Raw genomic sequence first — 22,863 nt, forward strand, 5'->3', positions numbered from 1 at the left:
CGGAGGACCAGACCCTCGGGTTCCCGAGCAGGCAGGTCCAGGGCGCGCCCGGGCCCCCCAGACCAGCCCCGCAGGATCAGCCCAGGTGCGCCCGCCCCGGCGACGGTCCCGGTCCCGGTGCCGGCTCGGGGGGAGGGGCCGGGCGCGACTGCATCTTTGTCTCCCTTGTCCGCGCCGCGCACAGCCCGCGGGCGTGCCCGGAGCCCGCGTCCCGGCGGGGGGCCGCGGAGAAGGCGGCCCTGCGTGCGGCGCGCCGCGTCCGGGGCGCGCCCGCTGCCATCCAGCTTCCGGGGCTCGGCGGCAGCGCCGTGTGCGGCGGGGCGCGAGCTCACAAAGGGCTGGGGCGCGGCGGCCTCGCGGACCCGGGCCAGGTAAGCGGGGCCCGGCCGCAGCCGGGGCGCAGGCTGGCGAGGGGCCCGGTGCGGGGAGCGGTGGCCGCGACCCCAGCGCTGCGCCCGGACCCGGCGGGGCTGCGGATGGCCAGGCGCCCGGTGGGGTGCGGTGGGGGGAGGTGCGGACTGGCGCCCCCTGGACCGGCGGGGCCGGGTCGCGCGCATCCCAGGCGGGGGCTCCGCGGCGAGGGGTGCCCCGCGCGGACGAGGGGCGCTGGCCGGCGGGAGCTGTCCGCTCGGGCTTCGTGGGGAAGCGGACCCCAGTGCGGCCGGTGGCGTTGCTGGGCGCTGGCACCAAGTCTCCGTTCCGGGCGACAACTCCCGACTTTGGGGGCGGCTGGGGGTTCCCTGTCCCCCCACCCCGGGAAGCTGAGCTCGAATCTTCGCTCCCTCCCCTTCCCCCTCTCTAAAGAGGCCCAGCTGGGGAAACTCTTCTATTAAAAATTCCGCACACCTGGTCCCCTGGGCCTGGCGCGTGGGGCCGGGCGCAGCGGGATCCTGCCCCACCGGCCGGCCTCTTCCCTCGGCTGCCGGCACTTGGGGCGCTGATGGTCCACATCCCCGTGGAGCCCCCGCGCCCCGAGCTGGGCTTCGCGAGGGCGGGCGGCGGGCCTGCTTGCCAAGGCTAGGGACGAACTTGCCCGGGGGTTCCGGCGGATTCCCGCGGGTGACCGCCCTGCCTGACCCTCCCGGACATCGCAGGCTGCGGTGGACCCGGCCAGTCCTAACTTAGTACCTACTCGTGGACCGAAGACTTCATTTTTCCAGATCTATTCAGGTGTGGCCTTTCAGGGTCCGGACTCACATCTATGGTAGCGCCTTCTCATCTACAGACGGTGAAGCACCCAACACTGGGACCCGCATTCAGGGGTTTGGGCCTGTGGGCTGAGCGGCCTTTGGCCTCTTTAGCCTCTGGCCTCCCTTCCTGGGATTTCTCCTCCGCTTTCTCTTTGAGAAAGAACAGTTATTTTAGGAATAATGACCTGAACGCTTTGAGGGTGCCAGGGAACCAACTTTTCCCGAGTCCCATATTGGAGGTGCCTGCAGGTTCCCAGAGCCTGTGGGTGGGCCGATGCTCAGGCCTCGGGTGCTCGGGTGAGTGGTCCCCTGGCGAGGTGAGGGGGGGCTTCTCCTCCTTTCCTGGGCAGTCCACCAGGCAGAGGAGAAGGTCTGGTGTCCTAGTCCAGAGCCACCAGCACACCTGCGCTGTGCCTTCATTCCTGGGCGGCTCTCTTAGCTGCCCCCCCCCCCCCAGCCTGGGCTGGGGAAGGTCTCCCTGGGTGGAGAGCGACACAGACCTGTCCCGGGGCATCGGCATACAAGTTGGAGCTTGCTGGGGACAGACTCCCTGGCGGGCAGACCCTTGGGAGTGGCCCCCAGAGCTGGGCTAGGAATGAGGGGGAGTACCAGCGATGGGGCACCCTGCATCTACTGTGGGAGCTGGTCTCTCCAGATCTCTGGGCAGTTATTCCGGAGCGTGGCCGTGCACCTCTCCACTGCCTGACTGTCCATCTCCAGGGTCCCCGGCTTCCGCGCCCGGGAGAGGTGTGGGCAGAACCACACAGGTGTGTGCGTGAGGGGCAGGGTGGACGCTGGCAGGAGGCCCAAGTAGGTGACAGTGGACACTTCCCTCTCCACTCTGCTGACTCTCTGACACCTGTCCTGCCACGGGGCCCTTTCACCTGTTTGCAGAACTGTCCCTTGGGTATTTCCAACCCTCTTAAAAAATATATTAGCTTCGCAGGAATAATTGGTGGGGATGGATTGTGAAACATAGGCCCATAAACAATCCCGTTTGCCAGTTGAGCTAAGCTGCGCTGGATAAAAATAAAGAGACACTAGTCACACCCCTGGAAGCCGAGAGGGAACCTTCCTGGTCACAGCCATGGGGCTCGGAGGGAAAACACGCCGGCTGGACAGGGAGGTCGGCGTCAGGCCGGGCTCTGCTTGACCTGGGCAGCTGTGAGGCCTGTCCTGGGGTGGGGGGTCAGAGGGGGCAGAGCCTGGATGCACCCCCTCCCCAGCCTGCACCCCCTCCTCCTGTCCTTGGTTTTGTACGCCGGACCAATGACTTGGCAGGTGATGTGAAGACAGGGACACCTAGGTTGTCAGGGCGAGTCCGAGAGGCTTTGAGCACATCAGCGGCCTCCCTCCAGGGTCTTCCAGCACGAGTGGCAGGAGCCAGCACACCTTGCCTTGCAGGCTGGACGTAGGGGTGCGGAGAGAGTGGGCGAGAGCCTGGTGGCGGGCGCGGCCACTGCCTTGCTGGGCAGCGGGAGGGGACTGGCGAGGGAGGGGACTGGAGAGGGAGGGGACTGGCGAGGGAGGGGACTGGGCGGGGGTGAGATAGCTAGTGACGGTCCAGCGGTCGGTCCCCACGCGGGTCACGTTTGTGACAGCTGCTCACTGGAAGGTGGCCCAGGTGCCCCGTTGGTTGGCGGCTGGGCTGGGTGCCTGTGGGGAGGATTTCTGGCTGCCTCCCCCTCCCCGCCCCCCACCCACCACCTAGGCTGGGTCCAGCTGGTGTCTCGGAGCAGCTGGTGGCTCAGGCTGAGTCAGCCGTGGTGGGCGCGTTCTTCCCGTTCTGCTCCTCTCCTCCATGCTGTCTCTGCCTTCCCGGTCCCACCGGGGAGGGGAGGACGGGGACCCCCAGGTCACACCACTCGCAGGGCTGAGACTCCCCCGTGGGCTGGAGCGCCCTACGTGTCGGGAGGGGGTGCTGTTGCTGTGGGAATTAGGATCGCTGCACAGGCTGGGGGTTCCCCAGGAGGGGCTGTGGGTTGCCCCAGGCCAGGTCTGCTGTCCCGTGCTCACGCCATCTGTCCATGGCTCTCTGGTGCCTCCACGCCCACAGTCTTTAACCAGGTTTTCTCAGTTCCCTCTCTGGTTCCCCTTCGTGTGCCCCTGGGCTGTTCAGGCTCCATGCAGATGGGCTTGCTGCCCAGCCTTGCCCTGCACCATCCCCGCCCTACCCCCACTGGCCATCTTGGCCCCGGGGACCTCACCTCCATCCTGGACGATCCCAGCTGATGACGGGCTCTTTCCCTCTTATCCCCTAGCCCTTAGATTTGCCACACTCATGCTCACCTCAGGGCCTTTGCACCTGCTGTTTCCACACTCTGTGGCCTGTGCCTGGTCCGGCAGTCCACCTGGCTCTCCCCATCACTTGCTTTGGTTCTCTGTACGTGCCGGCCTCCTGTCCCACCTGCGTCCACTGGCCTCGCTGCTCGTTAGCCCTGATTTGTGTTTCTTCTTGGTATCTAACAAGCCCTGTGTTATTTGCCTATAAACCTTGTTTGTTTGTTGGCTGTCTCCTCCCACGCCACTTCTGTATCCCTGGTGGCCAGAACTGTGCCTGGCACCTTGTGGACCCTCGGCTCTGCTTGTCGGGTGAACGGATGAATGAAGCCCCGGGAATGAGTGGTTCTTCTGAGCCTGGTGCACCGCTGTGAGGTTCCCCGACACCCAGGGCTGGAACGGAGCTGTGTCCCCTCGTGGAACCCCTGCCCCGAGGACCCAGCGTTCAGTGGGTAGGCAAGAAAGAGCCACGCAGTTGTGTGGCCAAGGTCATGTAGGCCAGAAGGCGGCCTGGCCGGGCAAGGATTCCAGCCCCGACGAGTGGGCATTCTGATTCCTTACAGAAATTCCCTCTGGGGTTTTCAGTTGTTTGGACGGTGGACAGTCGGGCTGTCCCTGTGGTCAGACCCAGGCCGGCATCGTCCACGGTGGGGCACGAGGCGCCTCTTTCTATGCTCAGGTTCCCTTCCTGGTCCATCTGGGTGTTTCTAAACTCGTCTCGTGCCTTCTGTCGGACCCGGCTTAGCCTGGCCGTCCCTGTTGCCAGCCTTCCCCTCCGGAGCCTCCCCTGCCTGGCTGCCGGCCGGGCTCTGGCCCTGGCCCTGGGCAGGCAGGGTGGTTTCGGTTTGGGGGGAGAGGAAGGCGGGGACTGGTCAAGGGAAGAGGTGGCGTGGAGAGCTCGGTGCAAACCTGGCAGGCTGGTCGGCCCTGGTCCTCGGCGAGCCGCCTGCTTGGAAAACCTCTCCCAGTGTCTGCCCTCACAGGTCGTGCGTTTTGCCACGGTCCTTCTCGGTCACAAGCAAAGCGCAGTGTCCCACGGGCCGGCCGGAACGGGGCATCCTCCACGGGCACCCCGCGGCCCTCTTGTCTCCTGGGAGTCGGACCACTCAGGTTTGCCGGTTTCAGCCACAACCTGGTCAGAGGATGGAGCATCTAAACTTGGGTTGCCAACGTTGTTGTCAGGGGCTGTTCTGTGGTTGAAGGATCAAAATTAAGAAAGAAAAAAATGCACAGTCAGGATCCCCTGCACCTCTTTTTTTTTTTTTTTTTAATTAATTTATTTTTTACAGAGACAGAGAGTGAGTCAGAGAGAGGGATAGACAGGGACAGACAGACAGGAACAGAGAGAGATGAGAAGCATCAATCATTAGTTTTTCATTGCGCATTGTGACACCTTAGTTGTTCATTGATTGCTTTCTCATATGTGCCTTGACCGTGGGCCTTCAGCAGACCGAGTGACCCCTTGCTGGAGCCAGTGACCTTGGGTTCAAGCTGGTGAGCTTTTGCTCAAACCAGATGAGCCCGCGCTCAAGCTGGCGACCTCGGGGTCTCGAACTTGGGTCCTCCGCATCCCAGTCCAATGCTCTATCCACTGCGCCACCACGTGGTCAGGCCCCTGCGCCTCTTGACTGTGAAAATATCTGCGTCTTGTGGTTGTTCTGAGCATCAGGAGCGCACTAGGGTTCCGGGAAGGTTTGGGGCGGCAGAACCAACCGGAACTAAGTGCACCTGGCTGAGCTGCCACTGCTGTGCACTGGGGTTCCCTTTCTCCTGGTCTCGATGCGGAACCCAGGGACCAGCTGCTGAGACTCGTCCCAGAGCACCGAGCCTGCAGGCACTTCAGGGAAGGGCTGGGGGTCCAGTTGCGCTGGACAGCGTGCAAGGCCCACACTCTGACTCTCTCCCCCGACCCCAGTAGCCACGGAGGCCCCGCTGGCAGCGGATTTGCTTATGAACCGGGCGGGCGTGATGAGGACTCGGGACTACTCTTGGGAGTCGTCCAGGGATTATTTCCAGCGTGTGCCTGGGGACTCTGTCAGCAGCTGACCAGTGGACGTGGGTGCTGGGGGGCAGTTGAAGAGTAATTGACAGGTGCTGAGTGACCGGGGGGCCCTTCGTGGGGACGGCAAGGGGACGTGGGAGCTTGCCACCCGGGAGCACATCTGACGTGGGGCCTCTAAGGGGGTCTCCTTTTTGCACCTGGAACTGACACAGACTCTTCGCACTTTCTGTCCCTCGAGTCACCTGTGCAGTGACGTGCGGGGCTCTCAAGGGCTCAGGGGCGTGTCCTGAACAGTATTAGCAGAGTCAGTGCGTAGAGAGTCTTGGCATTTAGGATTTTCAGCTGGGACATGTGCTTCCATCTGTGTGTACATACCCCAGCTCTAAGTACGGATCTTTCTGAACTGCGCTCTGCATTGTTGTTAATGTAATTAAACATGTAGTCTGTGGTTTTTCCCAGTCAGTTTGATGATCAGCGCCTTGGAAAAATGCATTGTTTCAAAAACAGGACGCCTGTTAACTGAGCGAGTGTGTGAGGATGGGTTTCCGGGGGTCCCTCCTTCAGCGAGCGAGTGTGATGTCCACATCACGTGCGGTTGATGTCTCTCAGTCTTTCTTCTGTGCTCTGACATCTGTCCCCGTTAGCCAGCACAGGCAGCAGCTGTCCCAGGTGGGGCAGAGTGGCACGGGGCCCTGTTGGATGGGGCCACCAGCTCCTGTGTGGGGGCCAGGCCTCGGGAGCAGGAAGCAGGATGACTGTCCCCAGGCCCTGGCCTCCCTGTGACGGCCCAGGAGGGGGTGTCCATGCGGGGTTTGGTGGGGGCTGCTGCCATGGCCCCGTGGGAAGGCACACAGGCCGTCCTGGTGCAGCTAGGGCTCCGGGACATCAGTCAGTGTTCCTGTCCCCGCTCACGCCGGGGAGGACGTGAACAGGAGAACGGCAGGGAGCTAGCTGCGTGTTTTCAGTCTGAGAACCAAAAACGAAAACTAGCCTCTCTTTTCTCGGAACAGGAAATAGCCCTGGTGTGGGTGTCTCACTGGAACAGGCTGTTCTGCAGGCCTGCCCGGCATCCTCCCCCGTGGCTGCCCCCCGGTGCTGACCCCTCAGAACACAGAGCCTGGGCCCCCTGGGCCCCCTCTGGCCTGCAGGCCCTTGCAGCTGGGGGGTCTGAGGGGCCATGGGAGCTGGGTTTCCAGGCCTCGCTGTAGGGGCGTTGGCTCACGCCCAGCCCGTGCCCGGCACGTGGGAGGGTTAATGAGAGGAGAGATGGTCTCAAACCCGGTGTGGGTCTGGTGGGGGGCTGCAGCGGGGGCCCCAGATCCTGGTTGAAGCGGCCGCTCTGCCTCCCTGAACAGCTCCCTCCACAGGTGCCCTGGGGACGGTCCGTCCCTGACTCGGCGTTCCTCAGGTCGCCGTCCGGCACTGCTGCAGGCTGGGACGCCGCCCCAGAACAGCGTGGATGGGGTGGATTATGAGCTCAGGGTGGGACAAGGGGTGCAGCGTCCCTGGGTGGGCAGAACGTAGCATCTGAGCAGGGACGCTGAGGAGGTCAGCGGTCACCAGGGGCGACAGTCACCACCGTCTCGTTTCAGACAATTTCTGTTAGCAGGCCCTCCTGCCTCCCCACCCCACCCCACCCCGCCCCGCCCTGCTCTGAGTTACTGAAGTGACTGCTCCATTGATGTAGGACCCTAACCAGGCGTGTGCACACATCCCAGACTGGATGTTTGTGACCCTCAGATTCATGTCCAAGGGGGTGATGCAGTTATTGACGTGACTGCTCCATTGATGTAGGACCCTAACCAGGCGTGTGCACACATCCCAGACTGGATGTTTGTGACCCTCAGATTCATGTCCAAGGGGGTGATGCAGTTATTGACGTGACTGCTCCATTGATGTAGGACCCTAACCAGGCGTGTGCACACATCCCAGACTGGATGTTTGTGACCCTCAGATTCATGTCCAAAGGGGCGATGCAGTTATTGACGTGACTGCTCCATTGATGTAGGACCCTAACCAGGCGTGTGCACACATCCCAGACTGGATGTTTGTGACCCTCAGATTCATGTCCAAGGGGGTGATGCAGTTATTGACGTGACTGCTCCATTGATGTAGGACCCTAACCAGGCGTGTGCACACATCCCAGACTGGATGTTTGTGACCCTCAGATTCACGTCCAAGGGGGCGGTGCAGTTGACCCTGAACAATGCAGGTTCCGGGGCCGGGGGGTGCTAGCTCACCCTGCTCCCTCCCAGGCAGAGGGCAGACTCACTCACTCCACCAGCGCCTGTCGAGTGTTGACCAGAATTCCCGGCCCTTGTAGAGCTGACGTTTCAGGGAGGGAAGCAGACAGTAACTGAGATAAATTAAAAATACGTCCCGTGCTTGGTGTGGCCAGTGCCACAGGAAAGCATCCAGCAGAGGGAGGTGCCAGGAAAGGCGTGGGCGGAGTCACAATTCTAAGTGGGGTGCTCAGGGAGAAGAGGGTGGGAGCTCTGTGGATAGCTTGGGGAGTGGCCCGTACAAAGGCCCTGGGGTGACACCTATCTGCTGGGTGGGAGGAAGAGCCAGGAGGGCAGAGGGACAGCAGGAGAGGTCAGCGGGGGGAGGTGGATGCCAGATGGTAACGTGATGGAGAAACGGGGATGAGAGGGGCCAGGACCCTGAGCCCCAGTATCTCAGTGCTCCCATCATCCTTTGAGGCAAGGAGACCCTTGAGGCATGGGTGGGTCCCTTCATCTTCCTAAGTGGCGCGGCAGGCTGGGAGTCTCTGTGGGCCGTGTACAGACCGCCCAGGTGATGTGGTTCTGCAGGCTGTGGGCTGCGCCTGGCTCCCCCACATGTCACTTGTCCCCAGGTGGCTCTCCCTGTGCATGTGTGCGTGGTCACCACTTCTTTGTGAAGGATTTGTTCACTGTTTTGTAGCATCCCCCCCCACCATGGGTAACCCACAGATGTTAAGAGGAGTAACCCCAATAGCAGACACCCAGCCCTGGGTCTCCTGTAGCATTCTGCTACTTTGGAAAAGCAAGTTGGCAACAAACCTTGAAGAAGGTGTGTTGTTTCCCCGCAGGAAGCCGGAGACATCAAAGCCGCCTGTTTCCCGCGTCTTGCTCCAGAGGGTCTGAGAGCCGTGTCACCGTGCTGGGGCCCCCTATCCCCGGTCACCTGTGCTCGCCAGCCTTCGGGAATAAGTGCGGGCCTCCCTCGGGGCGGGGGAGGGACACAGAAGGAGGCAGCTCGGGATTCTGAGGCTGGCTCACTGTGTGGCCGCTCCGCGGAGCCCGGGCGCTGGTTCCGAGCGGCTGGCGTGGGAGCTGTCAGCCCCATCCAGGGCGGCACCGTTCCCCGTCCGTAAGTGTGCACCCCACTGATGCCCCAGTCTTCCTCTTTCCTGCCAGTCTCCGGGAGGAAGGTGTCAGCGTGGCTGAGTCCCGTGTGGGCCAGCCCACCGCCCCGGCCCGGACGGCCCTGTGGATGGCGCAGGGTCCCCTGGCGCCCGGAGACTTGGGGTGAGTAGGGCTGGGGCGCCACCGCCACGCTGTGGCTTGTGGACCGTTCCTGTGTGCGCCGTGGCTCCAGGCTGCGTGCTGAGGGGGCTGGGAGACGGGGGTGTGTGTGTGTGTGTGTGTGTGTGTGTGTTCTGTTGCCCCAGCGTCGTGTGTGTGTGTGTGTGTGTTCTGTTGCCCCAGCGTTGTGTGTGTGTGTGTGTGTGTGTGTGTTCTGTTGCCCCAGCGTCGTGTGTGTGTGTGTGTGTGTGTGTTCTGTTGCCCCAGCGTCGTGTGTGTGTGTGTGTGTGTGTGTTCTGTTGCCCCAGCGTCGTGTGTGTGTGTGTGTGTGTTCTGTTGCCCCAGCGTCGTGTGTGTGTGTGTGTGTGTGTTCTGTTGCCCCAGCGTCGTGTGTGTGTGTGTGTGTGTTCTGTTGCCCCAGCGTCGTGTGTGTGTGTGTGTGTGTGTTCTGTTGCCCCAGCGTCGTGTGTGTGTGTGTGTGTGTGTTCTGTTGCCCCAGCGTCGTGTGTGTGTGTGTGTGTGTGTGTTCTGTTGCCCCAGCGTCGTGTGTGTGTGTGTGTGTGTGTGTTCTGTTGCCCCAGCGTCGTGTGTGTGTGTGTGTGTGTGTTCTGTTGCCCCAGCGTCGTGTGTGTGTGTGTGTGTGTGTTCTGTTGCCCCAGCGTCGTGTGTGTGTGTGTGTGTGTGTGTTCTGTTGCCCCAGCGTCGTGTGTGTGTGTGTGTGTGTTCTGTTGCCCCAGCGTCATCCTCAAAAGCCAGAACGCAGTGACTGTGATTTTTATTTTTTCTCGCTGTGTTCTGTTTTTACAAATCGGCTTTTCTTTGGGGCAGAAAGATGGGAACGTCTGGGAGAGACAACCGTGCTGTGGACGTGTGTTTCCTGTGACGCGGTCCGGCGAGGGTCCCTTTTCCAATTCTGTTGATTTACAATCTGGTGTCTGCTCTGTTTCTCCTGCACGCTTGAGGTCCCAATTGCTCTTGACCTCATTTCGTTTCTTGAAGCAGAAGGTGAGGTGACTGAGTTTAGACCTTTCTTCTTTCCCCTTAGACACGTTTACTGCCATAAATTTCTCTCTAGGCACCGTTTTTGTCACACACACACACACACACACACACACCTCTTCACTTGATATCTTCTTGCCGATACAGGTGTTACTTAGAATCACATTGTTGGATTTGCAGATATTTAGGTGTTTCACCTAATCTGCCTGTTAATTGATTTTTAGCATCACCCCATTCTGGGCTTGTAGTTTTATTTTTAAACGGCTGTTCTGGTGTTCTTTACGGCTCCCAAGGGGGTCTACCTTGGTGCTGTGGTCTGAATGTTTGTGTCCAAACAAACCAGCCCCCAGTCCAATTCACATTGAAATCCTGATGGTTTCAGGAGGTGACTAAGTTGAGTCCTCATGATGGGATCAGTGTCCTGACCAAGGTCCCTGAGTAGCTTCCCTTGTGCCTGCTCCGTGGGGCACAAGGAGAAGTCCGAGACCCATCAGGAGGGGACTAAGGTGAGTCCTCATGATGGGATCAGTGTCCTGACCAACGTCCCTGAGTAGCTTCCCTCGTGCCTGCTCCATGGGGCACAGGAGAAGTCCGAGACCCATCAGGAGGGGACTAAGGTGAGTCCTCATGATGGGATCAGTGTCCTGACCAACGTCCCTGAGTAGCTTCCCTCGTGCCTGCTCCATGGGGCACAGGAGAAGTCCGAGACCCATCAGGAGGGGACTAAGGTGAGTCCTCATGATGGGATCAGTGTCCTGACCAACGTCCCTGAGTAGCTTCCCTTGTGCCTGCTCCATGGGGCACAAGGAGAAGTCCGAGACCCATCAGGAGGGGACTAAGGTGAGTCCTCATGATGGGATCAGTGTCCTGACCAACGTCCCTGAGTAGCTTCCCTCGTGCCTGCTCCATGGGGCACAGGAGAAGTCCGAGACCCATCAGGAGGGACTAAGTTGAGTCCTCATGATGGGATCAGTGTCCTGACCAACGTCCCTGAGTAGCTTCCCTCGTGCCTGCTCCATGGGGCACAGGAGAAGTCCGAGACCCATCAGGAGGTGACTAAGTTGAGTCCTCATGATGGGATCAGTGTCCTGACCAAGGTCCCTGAGTAGCTTCCCTTGTGCCTGCTCCGTGGGGCACAAGGAGAAGCCCAAGACTCAGGAGAGCCCCTGGCCTGATCGCGTTTGGCACCTTGGCCTTGGATCTGCAGCCTCTAGAACTGTGAGAAATCCGTGTGTGTGGTTCACAAGCCACCAGACTTCTGTGGGCTTTGGCTGTGGGGCCCCCTGGACAAGGACACTTGGTGAGCTGAGTGTCCCATCCACGTGGAGGAGAATGTGGGCGTTGCTCTTCTTAGTTGGGATTCTCTCCAGGCATCAGTGGGCCCCCAGCTGACGGTGTTATTCACATGAACTGTCTTTGCTGGTTTCCTGCCTGCCTGCCTGCATGGACGGGCTGTTGAAGCCTCTGATCACAGCAGTGCCTTTGTGTGTCTCCTCTCTCACTTCTATCAGTTCTTGCCTTACGTGTTTTGATGCCCTGTTGTTAGTTGCCTAGTCGTTTGGGATTGTGATCTCTGATCGGAGGCCTGAGTTGAATGATCTCATGATCTAAACACCCCCTCTTTTTCCATGATCATTTTCCTTGTTCTGCGTCAGCTTTGTCTGAAATTAGTATTGGTACTGCAACATTTTTTTTTAATTGATTGGAATTAGGGTGTATCCATCCCTTTACTTCCCTTCTGTCAGGGTCTTTATATGTAAAATGGCTTTCTATGGACAGAATACAGTTGGGTCTCGTAGCTTTACGCACTGTGGTGACCTTTATTTTTTCATTGGTGTATTTAGACGGTTCCTATTTAAAACGATACTTTCAGCCGTTTAGATACTTTTAGATACCTGGAGTCGACAGCAGGGAGTTCCAGGAATAAACAGCTTGTAAGTTTTACATTTTGCGCTGCTTTGAGTAACGTGACGAAATCCCGTGCCGTCCACTCTGTCCCACCGGGGACATGACTCGTCCCTCTGTCCAGTTTATCGGCGCCGTCCCTCTGAACCTGCCTCAGGGGCTAATGGTTTCTCTGCCCAAGTGAACACTCGGACGTCCTGGAGATTTTCTGTTGTTCTAAAGGCAATAAGTTGTTCCCTGGGGACTGTCAGTCCCAGAAAGAGTCTCATTTGAGTGATAAAAATGAGCTGTTGTAGGCTCCCGGGGCATCTCCCACCAGCCTGGAGCCTGACCTGTCTTGGGGGCTGGTAGTGGAGGACTGTGTGTGACCTCTCGTCTCGTGCGTGACCTCTCCTCTCGTGCGTGACCTCTCCTCTCGTGCGTGACCTCTCGTCTCGTGCGTGACCTCTCCTCTCGTGCGTGACCTCTCGTCTCGTGCGTGACCTCTCCTCTCGTGCGTGACCTCTCCTCTCGTGCGTGACCTCTCCTCTCGTGCGTGACCTCTCCTCTCGTGCGTGACCTCTCGTCTCGTGCGTGACCTCTCCTCTCGTGCGTGACCTCTCCTCTCGTGCGTGACCTCTCGTCTCATGCGTGACCTCTCCTCTCGTGTGTGACCTTTCCTCTCGGGTCCAGCAGACGATGGATTCTGGGTTACCTTCCCCGAGGTGCGTCTGTGAGCGTCTCAGACATGCTCCTCTGGGCACTTGCTGCTCACCTCCAAGACCCGGGGGAAGTGCCCGTCCCTCAAGCTGTGTGTCCCGCCCCAGGCCCCTTAGGGAGCCCTCCTGGGCCACACTCCACGGCCCCAGGTCCCTTAGGGGGTCCTCCTGGCCACACTCCACAGCCCCAGGCCCCTTAGGGAGCCCTCCTGGCCACACTCCACGGCCCCAGGTCCCTTAGGGAGCCCTCCTGGCCACACTCCACGGCCCCGGGCAGCAGGCAGCTCCCGCTAGGCAGCTCCTCTTTCCCTCGTGGGGATGACTGGCCACGGCCTCCAGCCTGCGAATTCTCATGAGACCCGGCACAAGCCCCCCCCCCAGGGACGCAGGGCTGCTGTCCGAGGGGTATGGAACCCCTGCTCCAGAGGTGGAGACAGACCCACCCTTCCCCCCAATGGGCACAGCCCTCCAAAGAGAGCTCTCCTCCCACGTTCCTGGTCCACGTGGGCCAGGACACTGGGGAAGCGGAGGGTAGGCGGGTGGTGTCCGTCAGCGGAGGACATGGGTGTGCGTGCTGCCTCTGCCGGCCCTGTGGGGCAGCTGATCAGGTCACACTAAACATCTGCCCCCAGCTGGTGGCCTTCGTGAGGGACAGCCCACGTGGGTCATTCTGGAGCTCCTGGACTTTTACTTATTTATTTTATTTTATTTTTCCAAAGTGAGAAGTGGGGAGGCAGAGAGACAGACTCCTGCATGCACCCGACCGGGATCCACCCGGCAAGCCCACCAGGGGGCAATGCTCTGCCCATCTGGGGCGTTGCTCTGTTGCAACCAGAGCCATTCTAGCGCCTGAGGCAGAGGCCATAGAACCATCCTCAGCGTCCAGGCCAACTTTGCTCCAGTGGAGTCTTGGCTGTGGGAGGGGAAGAGAGAGACAGAGAGGAAGGAGAGGGGGAGGGGTGGAGAAGCAGATGGACGCTTCTCTTGTGTGCCCTGGCCGGGAATCGAACCCGGGACTTCCACACGCCTGGCCAACGCTCTACCACTGAGCTGACTGGCCAGGGCCTAGCTCCTGGACTTTTTTTTTTTTTTAATTAATTAATTAATTAATTAATTTATTTTTACAGGGACAGAGAGAGAGTCAGAGAGAAGGATAGATAGGGACAGACAGACAGGAACGGAGAGAGATGAGAAGCATCAATCATCAGTTTTTCGTTGGGACTCCTTAGTTGTTCATTGATTGCTTTCTCATATGTGCCTTGACCGCAGGCCTTCAGCAGACTGAGTGATCCCTTGCTCGAGCCAGCAACCTTGGGTCCAAGCTGGTGAGCTTTTTTTGGCTCAAGCCAGATGAGCCCGTGCTCAAGCTGGCAACCTCGGGGTCTCGAACCTGGGTCCTTCCACATCCCAATCTGACGCTCTATCCACTGAGCCACCACCTGGTCAGGTGCTCCTGGACTTTTGAGGAGACCCAGGAATGGGTGGGGACAGCAAACAGAAGGCCACTGTGAACGAGAGAGACTGTCACGCCTCTGTCCAGGAAAGCAGGGCTGATGGCGGGGGACCCTGTGTCCTTGTCCCCTGGCCGAGCGCTGACGCGGGAGGCCCACGCCTTCGCCACACTTTGCTCAGGGCAGCACTGCCCCTTCAGGGGTCGGCCAGAAATGCTCTCGTTTCGCAGAGCTGGGGCAGTGGTGACCGTGTCCAGGACATGCAGGGGGGCTCCGGACGTTTCTCTCTCTGTGAGGTGCAGGGTGGTGGCTGCAGGCACAGGGTGGCCTTCCGGGGTCACTTGGGATGCTGCCGTCTGCATCTGGCGTGCGGACGGGAGGCCTTTCTGTTTATTCAATCAGCAGTAATTTAAAATCGCGATCTCAGTCTTCACTGTATGAACTTGGGGGTCCCCCTCACGGCTCTGGACATACTTGCAGAGTCATCCTCTGGGAAGGTGTTCTGGACGCATGGACGTCACCGTGGGGGCGAGTCCCCTGTGGGTGACCCTCAGCCCTGCGGAGGGCGGAGAGGGCGTCCCGGACAGCAGGCGCAGGCGAAGCCGCTGTAAACATCTTCCTCCCACATCGGGCGCCGCCAGGTCGGGGGAAAGGAGGGTCGCGCAGTCACCGCGGCACGGCCTGATCTGGTGACCGGTGTGCGGAGGGAGGAGAGTGGCTGAACTGTGGGGGGTGAGGTAGGCAGGTTCAGCGGGCCTGCTGGAGGTTCAGAAGCTCCTGGGTTTTTTCTGCGCCCTCCCAGTGGGCCTGGTGGGCCTGCATCTGGTCCTGGCACCAGGACCTGGTAGTACAGGCTCTGTTCCCAGAGTGTGTGGGCCCGGTGGGGGGCTGGCCCATTGCAGGGGGTTTCACATCTGAGGGAAACCCTTCCCCAGGTCGTCCTGGAGGAGCTCCCAGGGCGTACCCTGCTCACGCACAGGACGTCGGGCCTTGACCAGTGTACGCTGGGCCTGCTGGCCCGGGGGCAGTGCCCCAAGGGGCCTTGAGGCCTCCCAGGTGTCGTGCTGGGTGAGCAGCACTGGCCCTTCCCCTCCTCCCTCCTGCAGAGCCCCTGAGCTGGGGCAGCCGGGGGGGTGGAGGGGAGCCCCTCATCCCCGCCCACCATGGGCTGCTGGCTGCTGCTTGTGTCTTCCGAGCACCGAGGCTGTGACTCACAGTGGTGGTGCCCCCAGATGCTTCTCTGTGGCCTGTCCTGGGCCATCAGACACCAGCGTCCTGACATCCCACTCAGAACACTGCCACTCAGGACACACGGATGTCCCTGGCTCCTCCGATCCCGGCCCCGTGGCTTGTCTCAGGCTCTCGTGATGAATTCCAGTGACCGTGCCACTGTGGCTCCGTTTGAACCAGCCCAGGAGGAACACTGGCTCAAAAGGCTTGACTGCAGCCGCCCACCCGCTCCGCCCAGAGAAATGCCCCTTCGCTCGCAGCCATTGATGCGACGACAGATAACAAGGAACACAGGAACAAAGAGGGCGCCTCCACCCGTGGGCGCGTGGCAGCGACTTGAATGGGGAGGGGTGTCCACCGAGGCATCACCCGGGTGCCCGGGGCGTGCAGCTCTCGTGGTGCTCAGGGCTGGCTCCCGCGTGGCTCCCCAGGGGCGCGGCTGTGGTCTTGGGCGGGGCCCGGTCCCGTCCACTGGGCGTGCTGTCCCCACGCTGGGAGGGAGCCCTGTTCAGTCAGACACGTTCTCTTCGCCAGACCCACCACGTTTCCCAAGACAGAGTCCCTGCTGTCGACAGGGTGACCACAGAGGAGCTCAGAGGGCGTGTTGGGAACCTGGGGGCCACCTCTGTGCATGGTGTCCCTGTCAGAATGGCAGGTGTCACTGCTCCTCCGGACGGCACCTCTCCACCTCCTCAAAGTCAGAGCCCGTGTGACTGGCTTTGGCCAATGAGAGGCGAGCAGACGTGACCTTTAGGAGAAGCTTTGAGAGTACCCACTTTCCTCGTGTGTCTTCTTCCCGGTGGTCACGTGACGAGAAGGCAGTGCCATGGTATCGAGTGGCCAGCCTTGGCCCTTGGAGGGGGAGCCGGGCCCACAGGAGACTCTGAGTGAGCAAGACGGGAACTGTGCCCAAACCGCAGCTCCGTGAGTTACCGTGAGTTAGTCCCCACCTATCCCGCAGCACGACCCCGCCTCCCTGGCCGACCCAGGAGGAATCTGAGGGTTGCTCGGGTCTACACCAGGCAAAGCTGCATTATAAGAACAATGCAGCATTGGGGGGGTGACCCCACAAGCCCCTTCCTGTCTTGAAGTAACAGGCCCCTGGGTTGCAGCGGACGACTTCTGAGGCAGCGAACGGGCTGCGTATCCCTGCAGGTGACTCTGATGGTCAGATGTTGATCGTTTCATTTTGCTGGGAGCGGGTAGCCCTCACCCGGGACCGCCCACAGCCCACCCTGGGGTCGCAGAGCTGCCCAGAGCTCAGCCCACTGGGCTCCGCCCGCAGTTAATGACGTCTGTGTCTTCCAGTGCCGAGTGCATGCAGGCCCGTCTGGATCTCAGGAGCCAACCCCGAACTCCACAGACCTCATTACACTTCCAGAGCGGGAGGGCTGTTGCAGTTGGGTAGTTACCCGAGTGTTTCTGGAGGCAGAAATGCCTGGGTGTTTTTAATATCAGAACATTTCCAAGGCCTTTCCTCATTGGCTGTAACCGTGTGCTTAGTGTCAGTTCAGTCATTCGGGAAACTCTTCAGTGAGTAGATCTTTCTGTTTCCACATTCCATTTTAGGACGTTTTAAGTAGAAGCCATCCCCGGGGTTACGAGCAAGACTCGGTTCTGTAGGTTTGAAATGGTCCTAAGTACATATGTGCACAGAACGGTAAAAATAAACACCATGTTAAGGCAAACAGCCGTCTAAGTTGCATGTCATCGATCGGTACATGTATGTACCTGTTCCAGCGTACATACAAACTCAACCTAAGCACAAACCTGCAGGACCTGTCTCGTTTGTAACCCAGGGAACGCCTGCATCCATCAAAGCAGGGAGAATCATGTCAGCAGTTCTTGTTATAGGATGAATTGTGCCCACCACCACACATTCGTAGGCGGAAGTCCCACCCCCCAGGACGGCCGCACGTGACTGACTGGATTTGGAGATGGGGACTTGCAGGTGTAGTTACGTTAACATGAGGTCATTAGGGAGGGCCCCAACCCAAGATGACCACTGTCCTTAGATGAGGCAATAAGGATGTAGACATGGAGCAGAGACCAGGGTGGGGGCCAGGGAAGGGACCAGTCCTGCCGATTCCTTGGTCTTGGACTTGCAGCCTCCAGTAATTCTGTGGCAAAGTTGTGCTCCAGCCCCTGGAGAGGACAGACCGCATGGACCCCTGGGCATGCGCCCTGACCTTGACCCACCCATCCCACCTTCGGGACTACTCAGAAGCAAACACCCACTTGGAAAACCACACCCCAAACAGAAACGTGCTCACAGGGACCTTGTTTTACGAGGTCTCCTCCTGTCCCTCCCAGTCAAGTCGTGGGTCTCTTTCCAGAAAGGCGCCTGTGTTTTTGTTTGTGTCTCTTCCATCGGATGGGTTCCGAGGCCCCTGTTTTTGGCTCCCGTCCCGGTGGCGTGTCCTCTGCAGTGACCTCCGAGACTGCTCTGGGGTCTCTGCATGTCTGCGCTCCAGCGCCGTGCTGAGTCGTCTGTGGGGTCTCTCGGGGTTTCTCTGTGGGCAGCCCGTTCCCTGCGAATGAGGCCAGCTGGGTCTTGTCCACCCCAGTCTTCATCCTCTGATTTCTTTGCCTTTTTTTGTTTCTCTGGTTAGGAGCCACGGGGCAGTGTTAAACCGAAGCAGTGAGGCTGCAGGTTTTCATTGCTCCCCGCGGGGCTGTGTCTGGTTGTCCGCTGTGAGGTGGCCTGTCGGCTCCGGGCCGTGACTGTCTCTGTGAAGGGAAGACACACACACACACACACACACACACACACACACACACACACACACACCCCTCTGGTTCTCTTCATCTGCTTGGAATCTGGCCTCCGCCTTGAATTACAAATGGGTGGCGAATTTGGTCAAATGGATTTTTCTGCATCAAGCGGGATGATCTGTGACCACGGTGACGTGTGCAGTGGCCTCATTAGCTTTTCTAGTATAACGCCCACTGGGCGCTTCTGGGGTGAGAGCCCAGATGTCATCGTGATGTGTTTGCTTAGATGCTGCGGGGCCACTCGGCTGATGTTTCCACGGAGGACTTCTGTGCGTGTTCACAAGGGAGTCTGGCTGACCGTGTTCCGGTCTCCTTTCGTCTCTCCTCAGTGTTTGTACCGAGGTCGCCCAGCACCTGCCACGTTCAGCACCAGCCTGCCTGGGGAGAGTGCGTGTGAAGACACATGCTCTGTTCCTCGATGGTCTTGCTAACGCTCACTTAACACCTCCGAGTCCCTATGCAGGAGATGGGGCTCCCCCACCCTGGGCCAGGATCCTGCTGAGGTCTCAGAGGTGGGGGAGACCCCTCAGCTGCCCCAGGCGCCTGCCCCCCCCCCCGCGGTTATGAGCTTCCACTCGGGAAGGGCAGCATCCTGGGAGGACGCCCAGACTCTCACGCTCGGTCCAGGTCTGGCGGCTGTGTCAGCTGTACAGGGAGCAGAGTGGGGGTCCGGAATCAGGTAGCAGAACCCCTCCTGGGTGCCAGGGGCTGTGCTGGGAGCTCTGGGTGCAGACCTGGGTCTGGGGTGCCCCCTCTGAGGGGCTGACAGTGGGCAGTCCACCAGGACCTGGACTTGACTTCCTGGGGCACCAGTGGGTGAGGAGTCTGGGAGCAGCTCAGCTGTGTGACTCTGACTGGCTCGGAGTCAAGATGTGGACTGGGGCTGCGGTCAGCTGAAGGCTGGACTGAGGCTGAAGGAGCCACTTGGAGCTGGACCTCACAGGGTGGGGTGGGGGAGGGGGCAGGAGGCCACAGGGCTGGTCCTCTCTCGCTCTCCGTGGCGCTGATTGATCGCAGCCCCGTGCGCGCTCTCCCAGGTGCTGATCGCAGAGCGCAGCGCTCTCCGTGGTGCTGACGGAGTGTCCACCCAGCATGGTAGCTGCTTCCCGCAGACCCGGGAGAGACTCTCGATGAGACTGCAGTGCCTTTTGTGACCTGGTCTCACTCGCCACACTCTGTCCCTTTCCTGTTTGCTAGAAGCAATTTGCCACATCCAGCTCATGACCAAGGCGAGGGGGTTGAGTCTCCCTCTATTGAAGGCCGTGTCAAAGAATTGGTGGTCTAAATTTTTTTTTTTTTTGTATTTTTCTGAAGCTGGAAATGGGGAGAGACAGTCAGACAGACTCCCGCATGCGCCCGACCGGGATCCACCCGGCATGCCCACCAGGGGCGACGCTCTGCCCACCAGGGGGCGATGCTCTGCCCCTCCGGGGTGTCGTTCTGCCGTGACCAGAGCCACTCCAGCGCCTGGGGCAGAGGCCAAGGAGCCATCCCCAGCGCCTGGGCCATCCTTGCTCCAATAGAGCCTTGGCTGCGGGAGGGGAAGAGAGAGACAGAGAGGAAGGAGAGGGGGAGGGGTGGAGAAGCAGATGGGCGCTTCTCCTGTGTGCCCTGGCCGGGAATCAAACCCGGGACCCCTGCACGCCAGGCCGATGCTCTACCACTGAGCCAACCGGCCAGAGCCTCTAAATTTTTTTTTTTTTTTAAGTGAGAGGAGGAGAGATAGAGAGACTAGACTCCAGCATGCTCCTCGACCAGGATCCACGTAGCAACCCCTATCTGGGGCCAGTGCTTGGACCAGTGGAGCTATCATCGGCTCCTGGGGCTGAAGCTCGAATCAGTCGAGCGACTGGCTGCAGGAGGGGAAGAGGGAGAGAAAAGAGAGGAGGAGGCGAGAAGCAGATGGTTCTCCTGTGTGCCCTGACCGGGAATCAAACTGAGGACGTCTGCACACCTTGCTGACGCTCTGTCCACTGAGCCAACCGGCCAGGGCTGGGGGTCGTATTTTAAACCATCACAGTTACCGAGATAGTGAAGCCCCTCCCCAGTTGCCTCGCCCTTGTCTCCCCGTGCAGGGAGGTGCTGTTCGAGTTGGGTGTGTGCTTGTGACTGTGTTTGTTCGTTTACCGAGTCCCATCACTTCTGCGCGCGTCAGTGACGTCAGATCGCAGGCGTGTTTCTGAAACGTGTCCCTCTCTGGCCTCCCGTTACGTGTGTGAGGTTTGTGCGTGTGGAGACATAGCTGTGGTGCAGACGTTTTCTCCGCCGGGCAGAGCTGTCGGTCTGTTTCCTGTGCCTGGAGGTTCCGGTGGGTCCCACGTCTCTGCTGCTGCAAACAGGCCTGTTGGGGACCCGTGAACGTGTCTCCCTGTGACTGTGGGCTGGACTCGTCGAGAAGATCCAGCAAGGATTGGGGTTGTCGTGGGACAGAATGCAGGCTCATCTGGACTCATCGAGAGTATCCAGCAAGGATTGGGGTTGTCGTGGGACAGAATGCAGGCTCATCTGGACTCGTCGAGAAGATCCAGCAAGGATTGGGGTTGTCGTGGGACAGAATGCAGGCTCATCTGGACTCGTCGAGAGTATCCAGCAAGGATTGGGGTTGTCGTGGGACAGAATGCAGGCTCATCTGGACTCGTCGAGAGTATCCAGCAAGGATTGGGGTTGTCGTGGGACAGAATGCAGGCTCATCTGGACTCGTCGAGAAGATCCAGCAAGGATTGGGGTTGTCGTGGGACAGAGTGCAGGCTCATCTGGACTCGTCGAGAAGATCCAGCAAGGATTGGGGTTGTCGTGGGACAGAATGCAGGCTCATCTGGACTCGTCGAGAAGATCCAGCAAGGATTGGGGTTGTCGTGGGACAGAATGCAGGCTCATCTGGACTCGTCGAGAGTATCCAGCAAGGATTGGGGTTGTCGTGGGACAGAATGCAGGCTCATCTGGACTCGTCGAGAAGATCCAGCAAGGATTGGGGTTGTCGTGGGACAGAATGCAGGCTCATCTGGACTCGTCGAGAGTATCCAGCAAGGATTGGGGTTGTCGTGGGACAGAATGCAGGCTCTCATCTTCAGATTTGTTAGAAGCAGCTGAGTTGTTTTCCACAGGGGCTGTCTCTAATCTTATTCCCATGTGTTTCCTGTGTCTGTTGTTCTGGGAATTACCAATTCACACCTCACGTGCCCTTGTTCAATTTTCTAATCCTTCCTTTGGCTCATGCGCTAGAAATGCCTTTTTGCACTTGTTCTATCAACATGGCAGAGGGGCTGAAAGCGTGGGTTCTTGGGCTGGATTCAGTGCCAGCTCCCACCCTCCGTGTGTGGCCTTGGGCACACCACGTAATGACTTTTATTTCCCCAGGCCACACAGGAGGAAACAGATGCCTCAGTTTCTGCATCTGTGCAGTGGGGGTGACGGGCTCCCTCCTTGCTGCTCCGTGGTGCTGGGAGGGTCGAAGCTGCCACCTGTGACGCCCTGCCCGCTGCACTGTCACATCCCCGCCTCCCCGGGAGCTGAGCCCACAGGCCTGCTCGTCACCTCGGCCGGAATTGCCGCCAGTACCCGTCCTCGTTCAGTATGACTGGCAGGCATGCGTCTCTCTGGCCCTCAGCCGCCTGATGACCCACCTTCAGTACCCAGCACTGCCCGGATAGAACGCGAAATCCCAGCCGCCCTCCCGGGGAAGGCAGGCGGCATCGGGCTCCTGGCAGCAAACACAGGAGCCTCCTTTGCCCAGAGAGAGTCCTCATGAGTGACAGCCAGGTCAGCGACGGCGGGCGGGCGAGCTGGGTTTGTCTGAACCCCCCACTCCACTCCCTGCGGTCGGCCTGGCTGAGCCCACAGGTAGAGCTCCCATTCCCGTGACCCGGACACACCCTGGCACTGAGGTCTGGCTTTTCACACTCAGCGTGGCACTGCCCTGTTCGCCGAAGCCAGGCAAGAACCCCAAACAGGAGACTGGGCGCGGTGTCAGGTGTGGCTGGGAACACCCCTGGCACGGAGCCTGCAGCCGCCAAGGGCACAGGGGTCAGAGGTCCCAGGACAGCTGGGTCCACACACTGTGTGTCCCGACCCCAGCGCCACGCACATGAGCCTGGCCCTGCCGTGGGGAGACCCAGGTTTACTTCACAGAGTCTCAGAGGGTCGTACGTCAAAGCAGACATGTGAAAAACAAGTTAGAGATACAGAATGTGACAGTTGGTTTGGCTTTAGAGCAAATTTGTGGGCTTCAAAATGGATTGAAATACTCCACGTCTCCACCACCCCAGCAAGGAAGAACGGTCCCCACTCACTGAGCTCGTTCCGTCTAAGGAGCTCCCTGGATGAGGAAGTGAGGGTCTTCCCAAACCGAGGACTGGGGGGGGGGGTGATTATTACCCGTCCTCTGTGGCCGGTCACCTGCAAACTTGGAAAGATGAGCTTCCAAGATGGAGGCATCTGACCCTTTGGATGGTAGCAATTTGCACATTGTTTTTTGGGGTTTTTTTTTTTGCTAGAAATGGCCCTGTAGCATAGCAGGGACCCTGTGATGGCAGCTGAGGGAGCATCCGGCGAGAAAATGAGTGAGTCATGAAGCCACACGCCAGCGGCCTCAGCAGCCACGTGCATGAGAGAACGGAGCCCCTGGTGTTGGACGTCACGTGGCTGAAGGGCGGATTGTCGGAAGCACTCTCTGCGCCTGAGCCCCGGACCCTGGAGAACCCAGTGGTCACACTGTGACCCCCTGCCTCCCCTTGACCCTCCCGGGTCCCTGCCCTCGTGGCAAGTCTGTGAGGCGAGCCATCTGGGCAGAGAGGCAGGTGGCAAGAATAACGCAACGTGGCTCCG

The 22,863-nt window shown here is 59.7% G+C and overlaps 1 protein-coding gene across 7 annotated transcripts in view; it reads left to right on the forward strand.

Moving 5' to 3' along the window:
• The window catches only part of APBA2 (amyloid beta precursor protein binding family A member 2), a 73,106-nt gene continuing 50,243 nt past the window's right edge, over positions 1-22,863 (forward strand). For 2 of the 7 annotated variants that reach the window (XM_066354568.1, XM_066354574.1), the window contains exons 1-2: positions 310-371; positions 8,874-8,984. The gene's annotated coding sequence lies outside the window, so the exon portion shown is untranslated. Of the gene's footprint in view, positions 86-306; positions 372-8,873; positions 8,985-22,863 lie in introns of those variants that run through there. The other 5 variants (XM_066354573.1, XM_066354575.1, XM_066354569.1 and 2 more) reach the window with 4 other exon arrangements.

Source organism: Saccopteryx leptura, chromosome 13 (genome assembly GCF_036850995.1).
Source record: "Saccopteryx leptura isolate mSacLep1 chromosome 13, mSacLep1_pri_phased_curated, whole genome shotgun sequence".
Classification (NCBI taxonomy): domain Eukaryota; kingdom Metazoa; phylum Chordata; class Mammalia; order Chiroptera; family Emballonuridae; genus Saccopteryx; species Saccopteryx leptura.